Genomic DNA, 25,045 nt, shown 5'->3' on the forward strand with positions numbered 1-25,045 from the left:
CCAGAAAGTTAGAAGGGTATGGAATGAAACACTGCAAAGTCTAAGAGCCTTTGGCTTTCATCCAAAACTGCTCTACTCAGCAAAAGTATCCCTCATAATAGATGGTGAAAGAAAAACTTTCCATGACAAAACTCAGCTTTACAATTATATGAACACAAAACAAAATCTACAGAGAGAATTTCAGGAAATTCTCCACAGAGAGGAAACAAATAATCAAACTCAAATGCCTACAAGAAATGGATCACAGTAATCAAACTCAGAGTAGGCACAAAAAACTTCAAAGTCCATGAAACACCAACCCACATATGCCATCACAATAAGGCAGGGATCAAATCAAATCTCACAGTCATTACCCTAAATATTAATGGCCTTAATTCACTCATCAAGAGACAAAAGCTAACAAGATGGATCAAAAAATTAGACTCCTCAATCAGTTGTCTTCAAGAAATCCACTTCACCACTAAAGATAGACACCTCCTCAGGGTGAAAAGGTGGAAAACAATATTCCAAGCAAATGGATATAAGAAACACGCAGGCATAGCTACATAAATATCAGATAAAATAGACTTTAAACAAAAAATAATCAAAAAAGACAAAGAAGGCTACTTCCTACTTATCAAGGGAATGATTCATCAAGAGGTTATTACAATCATAAATCTGTATGCACCAAACACAGGGGCACCACAGTTCATAAAATAAAACCTACTTGACAATAAAACAGAAATAACCACCAACTTCAATATGCCATTATCAGTAATAGACAGATCATCCAATCAGAAACTCAACAGGGAAGTAAGAGAGCTCAACAAAACCATAGATCACTTAGACCTACTCGACATCTACAGAACTTTCCATCCCAAATCTGCAGACTACACATTCTTCTCAGCAGCCCATGACACATTCTCTAAAATAGACCATATATTTAGGTCTATTTAGGAAGACTGACAAAATTCCCTGCATGATATCAGATCACAATGCTATATTGCTAGAAATCAACAACAAAAAAGACCCACCAAGAATACCAATGGCATCTGGAAACTCAACAGCACACTTTTAAACAATAAATGGATAGTGGATGAATAAAAAATGAAATTGCAAAATTTCTAGAACTGAATGACAGTGAGAACACATTGTACCAAAACCTATAGAACACAATGAAGGTGGTCCTCAGGGGAAAATTCATGGCACTCAATGCCTTCATAAAAAAGACAGAGAAATCCCAAATTAATAACCTAACCATGTACCTAAAAGCACTGGAAAAGCAAGAAAAATCCAACCCAAAGAGCTCCAGAAGTAAAGAAACAATTAAAATCAGAGCAGAAATTAATGAATTGGAAACTAAGAAAACAATTAAGGCAATTGACAAAACAAAGAGCTGGCTCTTTGAAAAATTAGATAAGATTGACAACCCCCTGGCCAATTTGATCAAGCAAAAAAAGAAATGCTTCAAATTAACAAAATTCAAAATGAAAAAGTAGAGATCACAACAGACATAAGTGAATTTGAGAGAATCATCAGGACTTATTTCTAAAACCTCTACTCCACAAAACTGGATAATGTGGAGGAGATGGATAAATTCCTGGATGCATACCATCGATCAAAGCTAAATTCAGAGAAGATTAATCTCCTCAATGAACCTATCACACTCATGAAGATTGAAAAAATAATAAAAAAAAGCCTTCCCCCAAAGAAGAGTCCAGGACCAGATGCCGTCTCAGCTGAATTCTATCAAACCTTCATGGGAGAAATCAAACCAATCTTCCTAAAACTGTGCCACACAATTGAAGAACAAGGAAAGCTACCCAACTCCTTTTATGAAGCTAGTATCACCCTAATTCCAAAACCAGGCAGAGATGCCACAAGAAGGAAAACTACTGGCTTATTTCCCTAATGAACTTAGATGCAAAGATCCTAAACAAAATCCTTGTGAACCAAATCCAATAACACATCAAAAGCATTATCTGGCCGGGCGTGGTGGTGCACTCCTTTAATCCCAGCACTGGGGAGGCAGAGGTAGGAGGATTGCCATGAGTTCAAGGCCACCCTGAGATGACAGAGTTAATTCCAGGTCAGCCTGGACCAGAGTGAGACCCTACCTCGAAAAACCAAAAAAAAAAAAAAAAAAAAAGAAAGAAAAAAGAAAAAAATAAAAGCATTATCCACCTGGTCCAAGCGGGATTTATCCCAGGAAAACAAGGGTGGTTCAACATACAGAAATCTGTCAATGTAATTCACCACATAAACAAGGTTCAACATAAAAACCACATGATCATTTCGATAGATACAGAAAAGGCCTTTGACAAGATGCAACATCACTTCATGATCAAAACATTGGAGAGAATTGGCATGTTTGGTTCATATCTTAACATAATAAAGGCAATATAGAAAGCTCTGAAGGCCCAAATAATACTTAATGGAGAGAGATTGGAGGAATTTCCATTAAGATCGGAACAAGACAGGGTTGTCCTCTCTCACCTCTGCTTTTCAACATAGTACTGGAAGTCCTAGCTCAAGCAATAAGACAGGAAAAGGAAATAAAAGGGATGCAATTTGGAAAGGAAGAAGTTAATTTAGCTCTATTTGCTGATGACATGATTATATATGTAAGAGACCAGAGAGACTCCATCCCAAAACTCATGAAGGTGATTAACTCCTATATCAAAGTAGCAGGATAAAAAATAAATGCACAAAAATCAGTAGCATTTCTAAATGCAAGTGACAAAGATACAGAGAAAGAAATAAGGGACATGTTCCCATGTTCAATAGCAACCAAAAAAAAAAAAAAAAAAACAAAAAAAACAAAAAACCTTGGAATAATGTTAACCAAGGAAGTGAAAGATCTATACAAAGAAAACATAAAACCCCTCAAAAAAAGAAATTGAGGAGGACTTGAGAAAATGGAAAGACCTCCTGTGCTCCTGGATAGGCAGAATTAACATTGTGAAGATGACAATCCTACCAAAGGCAATATATAGATTTAATGCAATTCCAATTAAAATCTCTACAGTGTTATTCACAGAGATAGAAAATATGATCTAAAAGTTCACATGGAAAGGCAGAAGGCCTCACATATCCTCAGCAAAAGAAATACCTCTGGTGGCATCACCATACCTGATCTACAAAGCCATAGTAATAAAAACAGCATGGTACTGGCATAAAAACAGGAGTATGGGCTGGAGAGATGGCTTAGCGGTTAAGCGCTTGCCTGTGAAGCCTAAGGACCCCAGTTCGAGGCTCGGTTCCCCAGGTCCCATGTTAGCCAGATACACAAGGGGGCGCACGCGTCTGGAGTTCGTTTGCAGAGGCTGGAAGCCCTGGCACGCCCATTCTCTCTCTCTCCCTCTATCTGTCTTTCTCTCTGTGTCTTTCACTCTCAATTAAATAAATTAAAAATAGAATAAAATAAAAAACCAGGAGTATAGGCCAATGGAATAGACTTAAGGACCCAGGCTTTGGGTCAAGCAACCATAGCTACTTGAATATTCAACAAAGGCCCGAATAATATAGGCTGGAAAAAAGAAAGCATCATCAACAAATGGTGCTGGACAAACTGGATAACCACATGCAGGAAACTGAAACTTGATTCACCCATTTCACCATGCACTACACTCAAATCCAAATGGATCAAAGACCTCAATATAAGACCAGAATCTCGAATACTACTGGAAGAAAATTTAGGAAGTACTTTCCATGATATAGGAATGGAAAAAGACTTCCTGAACAAAACCCCGGTAGCTCACGATCTTAAACAGTCACTCAACCAATGGGATCACATGAAGCTGAAGAGTTTCTTTACAGACAAGCATACAATAAGCAAAGCCAATAGATCAGCCACAGATTGGGAGAAAATATTTGCAGGCTATCCAACTGATAGAGGCCTAATCTCTAGAATCTACAAAGAACTCAAAAAATCTAAACAGTAAGAAGTCAAATACCCCACTCACAAAATGGGGCAAAGAGTTGAACAGGCAGTTCATGGAGGAAGAAACCCAAATTGCAAACACACACTTAAGAAAATGTTCATCATCCTTACTCATCAGAGAAATGCAAATCAAAACAACTATGAGATTCCACCTTATCCCAATAAGGACAGCAAACATCAAAAAATCAAATGAACATAAATGCTGGTGAGGATGTGCAGGAGTAGGAACACTCATCCCCTGTTGGTGGGAATGTAGGATGGTACAACCACTTTGGAAAGCAATATGGAGACTCCTGAAAAAGCTGACTATAGATTTACCAACAGACCCAGTCATTCCCTTACTGGGCATCTACCCTAAAACCTTCAAACCACAGGCCAGAGAGATTTGCTCAACCATGTTTGTAGTGGCTCAATTCATAATAGCTAAGAGCTGGAATCAATCCAGATGTCCATCACTAGAAGAATGGATAACTAAGATGTGGTATATCTACACAATGGAATTCTACACAGCAATAAGAAAAAATGACACAAAGCAATTTGAGGAAAAATGGGTGAACCTGGAACAGATCATCCTCAGTGAACTTAAACAATCACAGAAAAAAAAAGAATTGCCACATAGTCTCACTCATCTATAGCACCTAACCTGAGTCTACCCAAGATACCTTACATACCCAGCAAGCATCTCATGGACTAGACACTAGGATGGATGGGGATGGAGGGGAAGGCATAGAAATGGTAGGAAGCACTAATTTAGACCCAATCAACAATGGTACCATTTAATTCTACATCCTAAAAGGCAGACCAAATGGTTGAACCCTCACCAGGTCCTTATAGGAAACACCTGAACCACAAGACACTGGAGAGAGTAGGCTCAATCTAACCTAAACCTTCTACATTTCCCTCCCTCCCTCTCCCTCTCTCTTCCTCCTAACTCTTGTATATTAGTTATATTCTTCCTCATTTTCTTAGTGACCTGTGACTCCCAGTACCAGCATGGGGCTATCATCCACAATGAGCTTTTGATCAGAGAAACCTACAAGGTTTCCTGAAAGCATGACAGATTTCTGTCAGAGTACTTGATGACCCACCAAATGTTAGTGGTAAGACCCTATTTCTGAAGACACCATATGCATCTGACACGTCAAATGGAAAAGCATGGCTGGAAGCCAGGAGAGAGTAAGTCCCCAGACAGTCAGTGTATCTAGTGCCAGAAGGTGCTACATGGGCGACTGGGGGAAATAACCAATATCTCTCCAAGCAACTCATGGTCTAACCTACTTAGCAGCAAATAACCTGTTGTGATGCCCACACAAGTGCAATAGTGGCACACAGCCATGGTCGGGAATCAATTGCTCTTGATTTGGCTAACTGATTCCCTGAGTGGTACGGGACCCATAGCTAGAGCTCGGAAACAAGTCAGAATCATAATCAAACATAAACCCTCTCTATAATATCAAGCATATCCAAACATAAGCCTGCTCTCCATTATCAAGGTACCATCAATCATGGGCTACAAGAGGGCCTACACCTATTAAACTCTCTATTTAAAAAAAGTAAGGGTTATTTCATTTGTCCTGGAACTAACTTACTCTCTGTTGAAGAATCTGCTTCTCTTTTTCAGATAGATGCAGATCCTAAGGAGAGAGCCACCCCATCGTGCCTCAAAAGGGCCCCAGCTGAAACTAAGGAAAATTGGCGAAACAAGCAAGGGTGCTCTTTTCTTGATGAACCAGATACCAGCACAAGGGTGAAGGAGACCAACAAAGAGAAAAATCAACTCCTACCAAATCAAAGAGCCAGAGCCTCAGAGGTCCCCAACACCTCATCACTGAAGCAGACCAAAAATGAACCCAACATGGCTCAGGGAAATTTTGTGGAAGAGGTGCAGAAACATGTCAGAGCCACATGTTGGGTCAGGATATGCAGAGACATTTATCATACCAATAACTGTGGGCTAACTCCACAAATCATGACCCATATACCTCAACAAGGAGCCAATGGGGAGGGAGTAGGTCATGGATGAGACTAATAATGGTACCAAACTGCCTGTATTTGCTGAATAGAAAACCAATTATAAAATTAATTAATAAAAAAATGCAGTGTTGTACATATCACGATTATGATTGTTAAACAGGTGAGCAGAGTAAGTTTTAATTAAATGATTTTCCCAAGATTCCAAAGACTGCCCTTAACGATCTATGTCGCAGTAACACTCCTATCTTAGGTCAACCTTCATTTTATTAGACTTCACTGCTTAGTTCTACAACCATGTGGCTAGATCATGCCAGCTATAGTTTTCGAAGTTTTCTTCTTATCTGCCAAACCAAAATTAACTTTTTTTCTTATGACTTACTCTGAGATAATATATAATTGTATAAGCTAATTATTAGTAATTGGTTAATTTTTAATAAGTAACATCTCAAACACATTTTAATGATTTTAAACATTTTAAGGGCCAGATGTGGTGACAAATGGCTTTAATCCCAGTACTTGGGCAGCAGAGGTAGAAGGATCACTGTGAATCTGAGGCTACCTTGAGAGTACATAGTGAATTTCAAGTCAACTTGGAGTAGAGCAAGAACCAATCTCAAAAAAAAAAAAAAGTTCAATGTCACATTACCATATTAATCATATAGTGTATCGAGCATTAAAACCATTATAAACTAAGTATATCAATGAGACTAGACTAGAAGAGTCATTAAAAATGGCAGATTTTGTACTCTGCATTCTGACATAAAAACTACAGCTTTGCTGGGCATGGTGGCGCACACCTTTAATCCCAGCACTTGGGAGGCAGAGGTCAGAGGATCACCATGAGTTTGAGGCCACCCTGAGACTACATAGTTAATTACAGGTCAGCCTGGGCCAGAGTGAGACCTTACCTCAAAACAACAACAAAAATATGTATCTGCCCTGGCCACATTAAATCATAAACCTACACAAGATAAACACCTTAGTGATGCTGCATGGGTTTGCTGGCTTTTGTGAAAAGGTAAGCAGAATTAAATGAGAGGGGAAAAAAAAAACATTAGAACATTGGAATTAATGGTTTATAAAACTCAAGTTCTATACAATTAGAATATCTTAAAACACTATTTAGATAGCATCTGCCGCACAAAATTTTTATTTAGGTCATAAACAACCCTGTCACTGATTTTCAAATAACTGAGCCAAAAGAACATATGCCTTCAGTGTTAAAAACCCAGATCCAATACACATGAAAGAAGCAAAAGTTATCTATTTATGTTAGTGCAATACCTTAATCAGTGCTGACCTGTAACTTGGCTTCCACTAACTTTTTAATGAGATGTGTGTCTCTGCCCATTTTTGGTAGGTCCTGTTTTCATGAATATTCTGTTATCTATGCCACTTTGCTGCAAACTGTTCCTACAGGGACAGTCCCTCCAAGAAGAGAAACTATCAAATCCCTTCAGCAGGTAAGGCAAGCCAGGAGATTAATATCCAGATCAAAATACCCAATTTTACACATCACAACAGGTGTGGGTAGGAACTCTGAATTGATCTAGATCATTTGGCACTTGTTTTCCAGATGAAATTATGGTCCAAAATCTATTATAAAGAACATGCCTTCTCTCCTAATTTTGGACTTACCTAGCCTGTCAGAATTAGCTCACATGGCATCAGGTTGATCCAGAGGCTAGCCTCTACTCTCAATAGTCAAGAAAACCCTATAGTTCTTAGATAGGCATCAATCAATAATATTGATCCTGCCTCATTGAAAGGATGCTGTAATGTTAATTTGACAATGCACGTATGGTTGTATGGATCCGTGGGAACTACCTTAAATATGCAAAGGGATTATGATAAAAGCTATTGCATCATTTACTTGCTTGGCATAAGGTGGTTAGACAGCATTTCCTAAAAGTCCCTTCCATTTTTAGAATATTTCATTTATTTTTTTATTTTCAAGGAGAGAGAGAGAATATGGTCACACCAGGGCCTCTGTCTACTGCAAAAGAACTACAGATGCAGACACCACTTTGTATATCTGGCTTGACATGAGTACTAGCAAACTGAACCCAGGTTGTCAGGCATAGCACTCAAGCACTTTAACCACTGAGACATCTGCCCAGCCCATGTCTTCCTTTTTAAAATTTTTTAAATATTTTTTTTATTAATTAGATTTGTATTCAGCAAATACAGTTATTTTGGAACCATTATTAGGCTCATCCATGACCTACCCCCTCCCCTTGGCCCCTCTTTGTTGGGGTATATGGGTCATGCATTGTGGAGTTAGCCACAGTTATGGGTAGGATAAATGTCTCTGCATATCATGACCCAACATGTGGCTCTGACATTCTTTCTACCCCCCTCTTCCACAAAATTTCCCTGGGACTTGTTGGGTTCATTTTTGGTCAGCTTCAGTGATGAGGTGTTGAGGGCTTCTGGGTCTCTGGCTCTCTAATTTGGTAGGAGTTGATTTTTGTCTGTGTTGGTCTCCTTCACCCTTGTGCTGGTACTTGGTTTGCCAAGAAAACAGCACCCTTGGTTATTTTGCCAATTTTTCTTAGTTTCAGCTGAGGCCCTTTTGTGGTATGATGGGGGTAGCTCTCTCCTTAGGATCTACATCTATCTGAAAAAGAGAAGCAGATTCTCCAACAGAGAGTAAGTTAGGACCAGGACAAATGAGATAACCCTTACTTTTTTTAATAGACAATTTAATAGGTGTAGGTCCTTTTGTAGCCCACAATTGATGGTAGCTTGATAATGGAGAGTGGGCTTATGTTTGGATATGGTTCTGACATGTTTCCCAGCTCCAGCTGTGGGTCCCTTACCACTGAGGGGATCAGTTAGCTGAATCAAGAGCAGTTGGTTCCCCATCATGGCTGTGTGCCACTATTGCACTTGTGTGGGCATCACAACAGGTTATTTGCTACTAAATAGGTTGGACCATGAGTTGCTTGGGCAGATATTGCTCATTTTCCCCCAGTCGCCCATATAGCACCTTCTGGCACTAGATGTGCTGACCGTCTGGGGACTGACTCTCTCCTGGCTTCCAGCCATGCTGTTCCATTTTACGTGTCAACCACATAAGGTGTCTTCAGAAGTAGGGTCTTACCACTAATCTTTGGTGGGTCATGAAGTACTCTGACAAAAATCTGTCTTTCTTTTAGGAAATGTTGTAAGTCTCTCAAATCAAAAGCTCATTGTGGATGAAGGCCACGTGCTGGTACTGAGAGTTACAGGTCAGTGCCCACTAATAAAAGGAAGAAAAAGATAACAAATATAAAAGCATTAGAGAGAAAGAGACCAAGAGAGAGAGAGAGAGGGACAGAAGCTGTACAAGATTAAGGTCAGTCTTTATCATACCCTGTCCAGTGTCTTGTGGCTCAGGTGTTCCCTCTAAGGGCTTGGTGAAGGTTCAACCATTTGGTCTGCCTTTTAGGATGTATAATTTTATGGTACCATTGCTATTTGGGTCTAGATTTGTGTCTTCCACCCCCTCCCATGCCCTCCCTTCCCTCCCCACCCACCCTAAGAATGACACAATGAAATTAGAGGAAAAATGGTTGAACCTGGGACAGATCATTCTCAGTGAACTTACCCAAGCACAGAAAGAAAATGGCCACATAGTTTCTCATCTACAGCACCTAACCTGAATCTACCCAAGATGCTAACATACCTAGCAAGTATATAATGTATTTTGACCATAGTCCCCAACATTATCTTCTCTTTCCCTCTGCTTATCCCTTCTCTCCCTCCCTCCCTCCCTCCCTCTCTCTCTCTCTCTCTCTCTCTCTCTCTCTCTCTCTCTCTCTCTCTCTCTCTCTCTGTGTGTGTGTGTGTGTGTGTGTGTGTAAATGAGTTCAGTTAGTGTTGCCTGCATGACCACTGGACAAGCTTGCTTACCAGACACATTGACACAGGTTTTCTCTTGATGTCTTCCATATATCAGAGGTTATATCACTATCAGGGGTCATATCACAGGGACAATCTTTGATACAAAGACAACACATAACACATTATATCTGTACTTGTTGGCATGCTGCATTTCCTTCTAGTGCTTTCCCTTTCAGGAAGTAGGATTTTATGGTACCATTGCCATTTGGGTCTAGATTTGTGTTTCCTACCCCCTCTGTTGCCCTTCCCTCCCTCCCCACCCATCCTATTGTCTAGTCCATGAGATGCTTGCTGGGTATGTAAGGCAACTTGGGTAGATTCAGGTTAGGTGCTGTAGATGAGTGAGACTTTGTGGCAACTTTTTTTCTATGATTGGGTAAATTCACTGAGAATGATCTGTTCCAGGTTCAACCATTTTTCCTCAAATTTCATTATGTCATTTTTTTCTTACTGCTGTATAGAATTCCATTCTGTAGATATACGACATCTTGGTTATCCATTCTTCTAGTGATGGTCATCTGGGTTGATTCCAGCTCTTAGCTATTATGAATTGAGCTGCTACAAAGGTGGTTGAGCAAATCTCTCTGGCCTGTGGTTTGAAGGTTTTAGGGTAGATGCCCAGTAAGGGAATAACTGGGTATGTTGGTATCTCTATAGTCAGCTTTTTCAGGAGTCTCCATATTGCTTTCCAAAGTGGTTGTACCATCTTACATTCCCATCTCTCCAGCCCTGTCTAATATTCTTGAGAGGTATAGAGATCCATCATTTTAAGGAAGATCACATAATTAATTACTCAATTAGGATGCCTTCTGAGGAGAGAGGAAGTACTTAAAACTGTTAACATGTAATACTTTATCTAAAAGAGGTATAAACTAGAACTTCATAATAATATTGAATATTTTTAATTAAGTAGAAATTTTGCATGGGCACATTATATGTTGGTAGTACCATCATTACCCTCCTCCCTGCCCCCATTCCATAGAGGGCTCTCCTTAATGGGATTTCTGGTATTCAGCATGGTATTGTGGTTTATGAGTTGTGAGAACAGTAATCAGTCATGGGCAGAGGTGGGCAGTGCTTCTAGATATTCCCTCCCACCCTGTGTGTCTTATAATCTTTTCACCCCCTCTTCTACAAAATGCTCTGAGCTGTGGTGGGTGTGTTCTATGTCTGCTTTAGTGTTGAGTTCTCAGCAACTTCTGGATTTTTGCTTTGGTGCATTTTGAGTGTTCTCAGTGTTTAACTCCATCACATTTGTGAGGATTTCAGGTTTGTCTTGAATCTATCTTGCTTGCTCATCTTTCCAGGTCCCCTGTGGTTTCACCAGAGCCCTAGCTATATGTTAGGGGTGGATCATCTCCTGCCAGGTGGTGATCTATGTTTTCTTCTCTTCATAGATTTGAGTTGTCCTTGGTTCTCACTGCCTTCTGAAAAAGAAATACAGATTGTCCAACATAGAGTGAGATTAGCATGGGTTAAAGGGGATAAGCATTATTAATTTAGAGAGATTTTGATGGATGTAGCCTGTCTTTTGGCTAAAACTAGTGGGAGCTTCTCACTGGAGGCCATAATACTGGTTTTCTTAGGATTCCAAGTCTGTATATCTTGTCAGGCCACTTGCTTTCATATAGCTGTGTCCCCTGCTTGCTCACACTTTGTTGACCACTTTCCCCCAGGAGCTCATGTAGTGCTTTCTAGCACTATTCAAGTTAATCCTCTGGGAACTGGATTCCTATCAGAGTCTTGCCAGATCTATCCATGTTCTGTGTTGGCAGCATGTAGTGTCTTCAGCACTAGAGCCTTAATTTTTACCTTAGGTGGGTAATCCATTGCTTTAACAATAGCTTGTCTTGTTTTGGGGAACTTTTTGGTAACTCCAATCAATAACTCACTATGGGTTTTAACTGATTTCTGGCACTTAGAGATAAAAGCTTGAGTCAAATGTTTTAGGGTTAGACTTCCTCCCACCCTATCCAGGGTCCTTTTTATCAGAGTATCACCCCCCACCCCCGCCATACTCCTAATGAGGGTTACACATTTTAGTCTACTAATCCAGGGGAAATGTTTCTATGGTATCAAATAATCCTGAATTTAGCTTTGTGTGTATCTCTCCCTACCATTCCATTCTCTTCTCCCCAAACACTTCCATCTCTTTCATCTGTTCCTCAAGTTGCCTGACAGGCATGCCTGCAACTTAAGCTGTTACAAGATAGGAACCACAGATGAGTGAGAACATGTGATGTTTGTCTTTGTGCACTTGTGTTAGTTGACTTAGTATGGTCTGTTCCAGGTCCATCCATTTTCCTAAAAATTTTCGTTACATAATTTTTACTTAATGTTGAGTAGAATTCCATTGTGTAAAATCTGTGTAAAATATCCATTATCCATTCCTCAAATACTGACCATCTGGTTGATTCCAGGTTTTAGTTATTGTGAATTAAGCAGGTATAAACATGGTTCAGCAAATGTCTCTGCAGTCTCTGGAGCTTTTAGAGTAGATGCCCAGTAGAGGAATAGCTGGGTCAGTTGCTAGCTTTATTTTTGTCTTTTTCAGGAATATACATATTAATTTCCATAGTGGTTGTACAAGTTTCCTCTCCTACCAGCAGTGAATGGTGGTTCCTGTTTCCCCACACCTTCCCAACATTTATTGTTATCTGATTTATGAGAGAAAATCAGAGAGAGATTCAGTGAGACAGAGAAAATGGACATGCCATGGCCTCCAGTCACTACAAATGAACTCCAGATGCATATGCTTATATGGGTTCTGGGGAATTAAACCTGGGTCCTTTGGCAAGTGCCTTAACTGCTAAGCCATCCTTCTAGCCCTGTTGAGTTTTTTTTTTTTTTTAAATGATTTCCATCATGACCGGAGTGAGGTGGAATCTCATAGTTGTTTTAACTTACATTTCCCTGATGGTTAAGGATGTTGAACTTTTTTTTAAACTAGTTTTGTACACAGTGAATACAGTCAAGTTGGTACCATTGTTAGCCTCCTCCCTGTCCTCCCCACTCTCCCTGGCCCCTCCTTGTTGAGGTATATTGGTCATGAATTGTGGGGTTAGCCCTCAGTTATGGGTTGGAGGGAATGTCTCTGTGTATCATGACCCAATGTGTGGCCATGACATTCTTTCCGCCCCCTCTTCCACAAATTTCCCTGAGCCATGTTGGGTTTGCTTTAGGTCTGCTTCAGTGATGAGGTCTTGGGAACCTCTGTGTCTCTGGATATATGAATTGGTAGGAGTTGATTGTTCTCTGTGTCAATCTCCTTCACCCTTGTGCTGGTACCAGGTTCATCAAGAAAACAGCACCCTTGCATGTTTCCCCAGTTATTCTTAGTTTCAGCTGGGACCTTTTAAGATATGATGGAGTGGTTATCTCTTTAGGATCTACTTCTATCTGAAAAAGAGAAGCAGTTTCTCCAATGGAGAATAGAGTTAACACCAGATAAATGGGATAACCCTTATTTTTTTTAATAGAGAATTTAATAGGTGTTGGCCCTCTTGTAGCCTATGATTGGTGGTAGCTTGATAATGGGGAGTGGGGTCATGTTTGGATATGATGATTCTGACTTGTTTTCCACCTCCAGCTATGGGTTCTTTTCCACTGAGCAGACCAGTTAGCCAAATCAAGATCAGTTGGTTTCTCACCATGGCTGTGCACCATTATTGCACTTATGTGAGCATCACTATAGGTTATTTGCTGCTAAGTAGGTTAGACCATAAGCTGATTGGACAGATATTGGTTATTTTACCCCAGTCACCTATATAGTACCTTCTGGCACTAGGCACACTGACTGTCTGGGGACTGACTCTCTTCCAGCTTCCAGTCATGTCACTCCATATTACGTGTCAACTGCATATGGTGTCTTCAGTAGTAGGGTCTTACCACTAACCTTTGGTGGGTCATCAAGTACTCTGACAGAAATCTTTCATTCTTTTAGGAAACCTTGTATGTCTCTCTGATCAAAAGATCACTGTGGATGATAGCCACCTGCTGGTACTGGGAGTTATAGGTCAGTGCCCATGAAGAGAAGGAAGAAAAAGATAAATAATATAAAAAGAGTTAAATAGAGGGAGAGAGAAATAGAAGCACTAGAAGATTAGGGTCAATCTTCATTGTACCCTCTCCAGGTCCTTGTGACTCAGGTATTCCCTCTAAGTGCCTGGTGAAGGTTCAACCATTTGGTCTGCCTTTTAGGATGTACGATTTTATGGTACCATTTCTGTTTGGGTCCATATTAGTGTCCCCTATCCTTTACTTTGCCCTCCCCTCCTTTCCCACTCACCCGATCATCAGGTCCTCAAGAAAGTTACTGGGCATGTCAGTATCTTGGGTAGACTGAGGTTAGGTGCTGTACATGTGTGAGACTATGTGGTGATTATCTTTCTGTGATTCAGTAAGTTCACTGAGAATAATCTGTTCCAGGTTCAATCAATTTCTTCAGATTTCATTGTGTCATTCTTTTTTCTTATTGCTGTGTACAATTCCATTGTGTAGATATACCATATCTTAGTTATCCATTCATCTAGTGATAGACATATGCATTGATTCCAACTCTTAGCTATTACGAATTGAGTTGCTATAAACATGATTGAGCAAATCTCTCTGGACTGAGGCTTGAAGGTTTTAGGGTACATGCGCAGTAAGGGAATAACTGGGTCTGTTGGTAACTCAGGGTTTTTAGGAGTCTTCATATTGCTTTCCAAAGTGGGCCTGTAGTTTTCTTTTATTGTGGCATCTCTGCCTGGTTTTGAAATTAAGGTGATACTAGCTTCATAGAAGGAGTTGGGGAGCTTTCCTTGTTCTCTAATTGTGTGGCACATTTTAAAAAATATTTATTTATTTAATTTTTATTAACATTTTCCATGGTTATTAAAAAAATATCCCATGGTAATACCCTCCCTCCCCCACCCCATACTTTCCCCTTTGAAATTCCATTCTCCACATTCTGGCACATTTTGAGAAAGACTGGTTTCAGTTCTTCCATGAAGGTTTGATGGAATTTAGCTGAGAAGTCATCTGGTCCTAGACTCTTTTTTTTGGGGGGGGGAAGGGGGAGGTTTTTGATCTTGATGAGTGTGATAGGTTTGTTTAGCAGATTCATCTTCTCTGAGTTTAGCTTTGGTAGATGATTTGTGTCCAGGAATTTATTCATTTCCTCCATATTATCCAGTTTTGTGGAGGAAAGGTTTTTGAAATAAGTCCTGATGATGCTCCCAATTTCACTTATGTCTGCTGTGATGTCTTCTTTGTAATTTCAAATTTTGTTAATTTGAATCGTATTTTTTTTTAACTTGATCATTGCCACCAACAGTGGATGAGGGTTCCTATTTCTCCACATCGTCACCAGCATTTATTTTCATTTATTTTTTGATGTTTGCTATCCTTACTGGGGTAAGGTGGAATCTCATAGTTGTTTTAATTTTCATTTCCCTGAAGATTAGGGATGATGAACATTTTCTTAAGTGTGTGTTTGCCATTTGTATTTCTTCCTCTGTGAACTGCCTGTCGTGTTCTTTGCCTCATTTTGTGAGTGGGTTGTTTGACTTTTTATTGTTTAGGTTTTTGAGTTCTTTATAGATTCTAGAGATTAGGCCTCTGTCAGTTGACTATTCAGCAAATATTTTCTCCCAATCTGTGGGTAATATTGGCTTTGCTTATTGTATGTTTGTCTGTGAAGAAACTCTTCAGTTTCATGTGATCCCATTGGTTGAGTGGTTGTTTAAGACCCTCTGCTACTGGGGTTTTGTTCAGGAAGTCTTTTTTCATTGCTATATAATGGAAAGTTCCTCCTATATTTTCTTTCAGTACGATCTCAGTTTCTGGTCTTATATTGAGGTTTTTGATCCATTTGGACTTGAGTATTGTGCACAGTGAGATGTGTGGATCAAGTTTCAATTTCCTGCATATGGTTATCCAGTTTGTCCAGCACCATTTGTTGAAGTTGGTTTCTTTTTCCAGCCTGTATTGTTTGGGCCTTTGTCAAATATCAAGGAGCTGTAGTTGCTTGACCCAAAGTCTGGGTCTTCAATTTTATTCCATTGGTTTATACTCCTGTTTTTATGCCAGTACCATGCTATTTTTATTACTATGGCTTTGTAATATAGCTTTAGATCAGGTATGGTGATACCTCCAGAGGTATTTCTTTTGCTGAGGATATGCTTGGATATCTGAGGCCTTCTGCCTTTCCATGTGAATTTTGAGATCAGTTTTATCTATCTCTATGAAGAACAATGTTGGGACTTTAATTGGAATTACATTAAATCTGCATATTGCTTTTGGTAGGATTGCCATGTTCACAATGTTAATTCTGCCTATCCACAAGCATGGGAGGTCTTTCCATTGCTTCAAGCCCTCCTCAGTTTCTTTTTCTGAGTGTTTTTATGTTTTCATGGTATGGATCTTTCACTTCTTTGTTAATGCTATTGCAAGGTATTTTTTGTTATTGTTGTTGCTATTGAAAATGGGACAATATCACTTCTTTCTTTCTCTGTATCTTTGTCTTTTGTATGTAGAAAGGCTACTGATTTTTGTGCATTGATTTTGTATCCTGCTACTTTACTGAAGGAGTTTATCTCCTTTAATAGTTTTGGAATGGAGGCTCTCATGTCTCTTAGGTATACAAGCATGTCATCTGTAAATAGTGCTAACTTAATTTATGTCCCATTTATTTCTTTCTCCTATCTTATTGCTTGAGCTAGGACTTCCAGTAATATATTGAAGAGCAGAGATGAGAGTGGACAACACTGTGTTGTTTCTTTTTTTATAATTATTCTTTTGAACTCTTTCTCAGGCATTTCCTCTAACTCTTTCTCACTGGAGGACATTTCTGATGCATTAATACTTTTAGGTGGATTTATATCATCTTGCTTTTTAGTGTTTCTTGTGTTATAATGTATATATATTTTTGCATCTTGGATTAAGTTAATGCTTGGATTTTCTAGCTAGCTGTGTATTCTTAGCTGTATCAATTGATTTGATGTAATATATTTTCAGGGTAGGACCTTAAGGTATTAGGTGTGGCTCTTAAGACTCTCAGAGTATCTACAAAGATGTTCTTAGGGGTTGAGTTTCCCTGCTATAGGAGTATTCAAGCAGGCTGAGTGGAATAAAATACAGGTAGATTCTAAAATTTAACTAAACACTGTACACATTCAATCGAAAACAGCCCCAAGTATGTATGCAAGAGTAGTTATTATAATGACCAGATCCTCTATCAACAAAGAGGTTTAGATTTCTGGTCTGTTGAGGGATCCAAGTCAGCTTATGACCAAGTGAGACCCTTCCCTGGTGCAATCCCAGTTACCTTGGGTGATTTTGGTCTCAGTCATGTTGCTGCCTGGGTCGTCGGGCTGCTGTTCTGATTTCTGGAGCTGGGCACTTGCTTTTCCTACGGGGCAAACTGAGCCGCTGCTGCTGCCTCTGCTGCTGCCGTAGCTGCCACCGCCGGAGCCACCACTGCTGCTGAAGCTGCCGCTGCCATGTCCACTGCCGCTGCTCCCCCCAAAGCCGCTGCTGTGGGATCTGCCGCCACTGCCGCTCCTGGGTCCGCTGGGTCCGCTGGTACTGGTGCTGGAGTCGCTGATGTTGCTGCCGAACTCTGCTCCTGCTTGGGTCCCGCTGTCAGCCCAAGTTGGCGTGGCCGGGTCCCGGGCCGCTGCTCTGTTCACTGGAGCTGGGTTCAGGCGGTGGGGGAGGGGAGGGAGCCACGGCTGCTCTGGTTGTCTCGCTGTTCCACGTGTTCTTCTACCTCGCGGTCTGCTCCTCCGCTGCTCGCTGCCGCTCTCCCCTCATGTTTCCTGAGTTGCGGAGAGCACGGTGTGAGGGGAAAATCCCGCACCTGGCTTTTCCTGCGGCTCGAGCCGAGAGTCTGGCGGCTTTCTGCTGTTTCGCGGCTGTGGCAGTTGGCCGAGCTGCCGGAGCCGCTTTTCCCGCCTGTGCAGGCTCTGGATGCTCTATAACTCTTCTACTTCTCTGCTGCCGCCTCAATTTTCTATACACCTCATTTTTTAGTAAAAGTGTGTATTTTGCTGAGTTTTTTTGGTCTTTTTCCCCCCTGGGCTGCTTTGGCGTGGTACCTACGCCGCCATCTTAACCGGAAGTCCCTGTTTCTTTTTTTAAAAAAAATAATTTTATTTTTATTTATTTTATTTTAATTTAATTTTTTATCTTTTCACAATTTTTATTAACATTTTCAATGATTATAAAAAATATCCCATGGCAATACACTCCCCCCATGCATTTCCCCTTTGAAATTCCATTCTCCATCATATTACCTCCCCATCTCAATCATTCTACTTACATATACACAAAACCAACCTATTAAGTATCCTCCTCCCTTCCTTTCTCTTCCCTTTATACCTCCGTTTAAATTTACTTGCCTCTGCTACTAAGTATTTTCCTTCTCACACAGAAGCCCAATCATCTGTAGCTAGGATCCACATATGAGGGAGAACATATGGTGCTTGGCATTATGGGCCAGGGTTACCTCACTTAGTATAATCCTTTCGAGATCCATCCATTTTTCTGCAAATTTCACAACTTCATTTTTTTTTTTTTTACTGCTGAGTAGAACGCCATTGTATAAATGTGCCACATCTTCATTATCCACTCATCAGTTGAGGGACATCTAGGCTGGTTTGATTTCCCAGCTATTATAAATTGAGCAGAAAGGAGGAGGGTACTTAATAGGTTGATATTGTATATATGTAAGTACAATAATTGTGATGGGGAGGTATATGATGGAGAATGGAATTTCAAAAGGGAAAGTTTGGGGGGGGGAGGGAGGGAATTAACATGGGATTTTTTTTATAATCATGGAAAATGCTAATAAAAATTAAAAAAATAAATTGAGCAACAATAAACATGGCTGAGCATGTACTTTTAAGGAAATGAAATGAGTCCTTAGGATATATGCCTAGGAGTGCTATAGCTGGGTCATATGGTAGATAACTCTTTACCTGTTTTAGGAACCTCCACACTGATTTCCACAATGGCTGGACCACATTGCATTCCCACCAGCAGTGTAGTAGGGTTCCTCTTTTTCCACATCCCCACCACTTATGATCATTTGTTTTCATGATGGTAGCCAATCTGACAGGAGTGAAATGGAATCTCAATGTAGTTTTAATCTGCATTTCCCTGATGACTAGTGACATAGAACATTTTTTTTAGATGCTTATATGCCATTTGTATTTCTTCCTTTGAGAATCCTCTATTTAGCTCCATAGCCCATTTTTTGATTGGCTTATTTGATTCCTTATTATTTAACTTTTTGAGTTCTTTGTATGCCCTAGATATTAATCCTCTATCAGATATATAGCTGGCGAAGACTTTTTCCCATTCTGTAGGTTGTGTCTTTGCTTTATTCACTGTGTCCTTTGTAGTGTAAAATCTTTGTAATTTCATGAGGTCGCGTTGATTAATCTGTGGTTTTATTGCCTGAGCAATTGGGGTTGTATTCAGAAAGTCTTTGCCAATACCAATGTGTTGAAGGATTTCCCCTACTTTTTCCTCTAGCAGTTTCAGAGTTTCAGGTCTGATGTTTAGGTATTTAATCCATTTGGACATAATTCTTGTGCATGGAGAGAGAGAAGAATCTATTTTCATCCTTCTACAGATAAATATTCAGTTTTCTCAGCACCATTTTCTGAAGAGGCTGTCTTTTCTCCAGTGAGGTTTTGGCATTTTTATCGAATATCGGGTAGCTATAGCTACCTGGGCTTACATCTGGGTCCTCTATGCTGTTCCACTGATCTACATGTCTGTTTTTGTGCTAGTACCATGCTGCTTTTGTTATTATGGCTCTGTAGTATAGGTCAAAATCAGGTATGGTGATACCACTAGCCTCATTTTTGTTGCTCATTATTATTTAAGATATTTGAGGTTTGTTTTTTATTCCAAATGAATTTTTGGATTGTTTTTTCTATTTCAATGAAGAATGTCTTTGGAATTTTGATAGGGATGGCATTAAATGTGCAGATTGCTTTTGTTAAGATTTCCATTTTCACAATATTGATTCTTCTAATCTAGGAACAAGGTTTTTTTTTTTCTACTTTCTAGTGTCTTCTGCAATTTCTCACTTGAGAGTTTTAAAGTTCTCGTTGTAGAGATTCTTTACTTCCTTGGTTAGGTTTATTCCAAGGTACTTTATTTATTTATTTATTTTTTGATGCAATTGTGAAAGGGAGTGATTCTCTGATTTCATTCTATGTGTGTTTGTTGTTAGTATATATGAAGGCTACTGATTCCTGTGTATTTATTTTGTATCCTGCTACATGGCTGTAGGTTTTCATTAGCTCTAACAGTTTGCTAGTAGAGTCTTTAGGGTCCTTTATGTATAGAATCATGTCACCTGCAAATAATGATAACTTGATCTCTTCCTTTCTAATTTGTATCCCTTTTATTTGTGTCTCTTGCCTTATTGCTATGGCTAAGACTTCCACTACTATATTAGATAGAAGTGGGGACAGTGAATAACTTGTCTTGTTCCTGATTTTAGTGGAAAAACTTCCAGTTTTTCCCCATTTAGTAATATGTTGTCTGTAGGCTTGTCATAAATAGCTTTTATTATATTGAGATATGTTCCTTCTATTCCCAGTCCCTGTAGGACTTTTATCATGAAGGGATGTTGGATTTTGTCGGATGCTTTCTCTACGTCTAATGATATGATCATGCTATTTTTGTCCTTCAATCCATTTATATAATTTATTACATTTATAGATTTGCGTATGTTGAACCATCCCTGCATCTCTGGGATAAAGCCTACTTGGTCAGGATGAATGATCTTTCTGATATATTCTTGTATTCTGCCAATATTTTACTGAGAATTTTTGCATCTATGTTCATGAGTGAGATTGGTCTGTAATTTTCTTTTTTTGTTCTATCTTTGCTTGCTTTTTGTATCAGGGTGATGATGGCTTCATAGAAGTAATTTGGTAGAATTTCTTCTATTTCTATTTCCTGGAAAAGCTCAAGAAGCAATGGTGTTAGCTCTTCCTTGAAGGTCTGGTAAAATTCAGCAGTGAATTTCATCTGGGCCTGGGTTTTTTTTAGTTGGGAGATTATTGATAACTGTTCGGATCTCCATGCTTGTTATAGGTCTATTTAAGTGACCAATCTCATCTTGATTTAATTTAGGTAGGTCATATAAATCAAGGAAATCATCCATTTTTTTCAGATTTTCATACTTTGTGGAGTATATGCTTTTATAGTATGTCCCTATGATTTTTTGAATTTCTCTGAAATGTGTTGTGATGTTATCTTTTTCATCTCTAATTTTATTAATTTGCGTCTCTTCTGTATTTGTTTTGGTCAGATTTGCTAAGGGGTTATCAATCTTGTTAATCCTTTTAAAGAACCAACTCTTTGTTTCATTAATTTTTTGGACTTTTTTGTTTCTATTTCATTAATTTCTGCACTAATATTTATTATTTCTTTCCATCTACTGATTTCTGGTTTCCCTTGTTCTTCTTTTTCCAAGGCTTTAAGGTGAAGCATTAGGTCATTTACTTGCGGCCTTTCTAACTTCTTTTTTTTTTTTTTTTCCGAGTAGGGTCTTACTCTAGCTCAGGCTGACCTGGAATGCACTCTGCAGTCTCAGGGTGGCCTCAAACTCTCGGCAATCCTCCTACCTCTGCCTCCCGAGTGCTGGTATTAAAGGCGTGCGACACCATGCCCGGCTTCTAATTTCTTAATATAGGCACTTAAAGCTATAAATTTACCTCTTAGAACTGCCTTCATTGTGTCCCAGAGATTTTGGTATGTTGTGTTCTCATTATCATTTGACTCTATAAATTTTTTGATTTCCTTCTTGATTTCTTCATTGACCCATTCATCATTTAGTAGTGTTTTGTTTAGTTTCCATGATTGTGTGTATGCTCTATAGACTTTCTTGCTATTGATTTGTAGTTTGATTCTATTGTGGTCAGATAGAATGCAAGGAATTATTTCAATTTTCCTGAATTTGTTAATATTTGCTTTGTGTCCTCATATATGGTCTATTTAAAGAATGTTCCATGTGCTGCTGAAAAGAATCTATATTTGCACCCTTTGGGTGAAATGTCCTGTATGTATCTGTTAGGTCCATTCCTTCTATGACCTCATTTAGTCAAGATGCCTCTCTATTTTTTCCTGGGATGACCTGTCAATTGATAAGACTGGGGTGTTAAAATCACCCACCACCACTGTGTTTGGTGTTACCTGTGACCTTAGTTCTAATAATGTTTGTTTGATGAGTTTGGGAGCCCCTATTATAGGTACATATTTGTTTAGGATTGTAATGTCCTCCTGTTGGAGTGTGCCCTTAATTAATATAAAGTGACCTTCCTTATCTTTCTTGACTAACATTGGACTGAAGTCTACCTTGTCATATATTAGGATAGCAACCCCTGCTTGTTTTCTAGGCCCATTTGCTTAAAAAACCATTTTCCAACCTTTCACCCTAAGATAATGTCTTTCCTTTATAGATAGGTGAGTTTCTTGGAGACAACAAATTATAGGATCCTGCTTTTTAACCCAGTCTGCAAACCTATGTCTTTTGGTTGGGGCATTGAGGTTGTTGATATTAAGAGATATTATTGAAAGGTGTGTATTTATGTTGGCCTTTTTTTTTTTTTGTGGTTCTGGTTCTACCTTTGCTATCTTATGTTATCTAGTACTTGTGTTTTGCTTGTTTTTTCTAGGTTCCTTATATGTGTGCTTTTCCTTTTCTTCAGCATGGAGGATTCTTTCATACATTTTCTGAGAGCTGGTTTTGTCTTCAAATACTCTTTTAGCCTGCTTTTCTCATGGAATGTCCTTATTTCTCCATCTATTTTGAATGGATAGCTTTTCAGGATAAAGTCACCTTGGTTGACAGTTGTTATCTTTCAGGACTTGGAGTACATCACTCCAAGCCCTTCTGGCTTTTAAAGTTTTTGTTGAATAATCTGTTGTAATCCTGATGGGCTTGCCTTTGTAGGTAACTTGATTTTTCTCTCTAACTGCTTTCAGTATTTTTTTTTTGGTTTGTGTGTTTGCTACTTTGATTGTAATACGGCGAGGAGAGGTTCTTTCCAAGTTTTGTCTGGTTGGGTTTCTAAAGGCTTCCTGTGTGTCTACATTCGCACCTCTTTCCCAATTTGGGGGAAGTTTTCTTCTATGATTTTGCTGAAGATGCTTGCTATGCCTTTGGTGTGAAATTTTTCTCCTTCTACTATGCCCCGAATTCTTATGTTTGATCTTTTCATAGTGTCCTGAATATCTTGAAATTCCAATTCATACTTTTCTATTATTTTGTCTTTCTCTTTGTTGGACTGTATTAGATCCTGCCACCTGGTCTCTAGCTTAGATATTCTGTCCTCTCCTTCATCCATTCTACTGATGAGGTTTTCTACAGAGTTTTTTATTTCATTAACTGTGTTCTTCATTGCAAGTAATTCTGACTGGTTTTTCTTTATTATTTCTATTTCCTTATTTTTGTCTTGTATTGCTTTGTTTATTTCACTAAATTGGTGTCCTGCATCTTCTTTGATTCCTTTGATTTCTTCTTTGACTTCTTTGAACATATTTACAATCATTCTTTTGAAATCTTTCTTAGGCATTTCCTCTAACTCGTTCTCACTGGAGTTCATTTCTGATGCATTAATACTTTTAGGTGGATTTATATTGTCTTGTGTTTTAGTGTTTCTTGGGTCATAATGTATATATTTTTGCATCTTGGATTAAGTTAATGCTTGGATATTCTAGCTAACTGGGTATTCCTAGCTGTTTCAATTGATCTGATATTATATATCTTCAGGGTAGGAGCTTAAGGTGTTAGATGTGGCTCTTAAGACTCTCATAGTATCTACAAAGGTGCTCCTAAGGGTTGATTTTGCATGCTATGGTAGTATTCTAGTAGGCTGAGTGGAATAAAATACAGGTAGATTCTAAAATTTAAATAAACACTGTACACATTCAGTCAAAAACAGCATCAACTATTTATGTAAGAGTAGGTATTATAACAACCAGATCCTCTATCAAGAAAGAAGTTAAGAGCCGGGCGTGGTGGCGCACGCCTTTAATCCCAGCACTTGGGAGGCAGAGGTAGGAGGATTGCCAAGAGTTCGAGGCCACCCTGAGACTACATAGTGAATTCCAAGTCAGCCTGAGCCAGAGTGAAACCCTACCTCAAAAAACCAAAAAAAAAAAAAAAAAAAAAAAAGAAGTTAAGCTTTCTGGTCTCCCAGTGTTGTTTCTGATCTCAGTGGAAATTCCTTCACTCTCTCTTTATTAAGTATTATTTGGGCTTTAGGAGCTTTGATTAAAGCCTTTATTGTGTTAAGATATAAACCAACCATGCTACTTCTCTCCAATGTTTTCATGACAAAGTGGTGTTAAATTTTGTCAAAGGCCTCTTCTGCATCCATCAAAGTGATCATGTGGTTTTTGTGGTTAGCCTTGTTTATGTGGTGTATTACATTGACAGGTTTCCATTTGTTGAACCACCCTTGCATTCCTGAGATGAAGACCACTTGATCAAGGTGGATAATAGACTTGTTGTGTTGTTGGATTCAGTTTGGAAGGATTTTGTTCAGGATCTTTGCACCACAGAAGGAGTTGGGGAGCTTTCCTTGTTCTTTAATTGTGTGGCACATTTTGAGAAAGACTGGTTTCAGTTCTTCCATGAAGGTTTGATGGAATTTAGCTGAGAATCCATCTGGTCCTGGACTCTTACTTTTTGATGGGGAGGGGGGAAGGGGAGGTTTTTGATTGCCTTTCCAATCTTGATGAGTGTGATAGGTTTGTTTAGGAGATTCATCTCCTCTGAGTTTAGCTTTTTTAGATGAATTTTGTTCAGGAATTTATTCATTTCCTCCATATTATCAAGTTTTGTGGAGTAGAGATTTTTGAAATAAGTCCTGACAAAGCTCCCAATTTCACTTATGTCTGTTGTGATGTCTCCTTTTTAATTTCAAATTTTGTCAATTTGAATTGTCTTTTTTTTTTTTTTTTAACTTGATCAAATTGGCCAGGGGTTTGTCAATCTTCTTCACTTTTCAAAGAACCAGCTCTTGGTTTTGCCAATTTTCCTAATTGTTTTCTTAGTTTCTAATTCATTAATTTCTGCACTGATCTTAATTATTTCTTTCCATCTGGAACTTTTTGGGTTGGATTCTTCTTGATTTTCCAGTGCCATTAGGTGGATGGTTAGGTATTGATTTGGGATCTCTCTGTATTTGTTATGAAGGCATTTAGTGCTATGAATTTCCCCCTGAGGACCATGTTCATTATGTT

Source organism: Jaculus jaculus, chromosome 9 (assembly GCF_020740685.1).
Source record: "Jaculus jaculus isolate mJacJac1 chromosome 9, mJacJac1.mat.Y.cur, whole genome shotgun sequence".
In the NCBI taxonomy this organism is placed as follows: Eukaryota; Metazoa; Chordata; class Mammalia; order Rodentia; family Dipodidae; genus Jaculus; species Jaculus jaculus.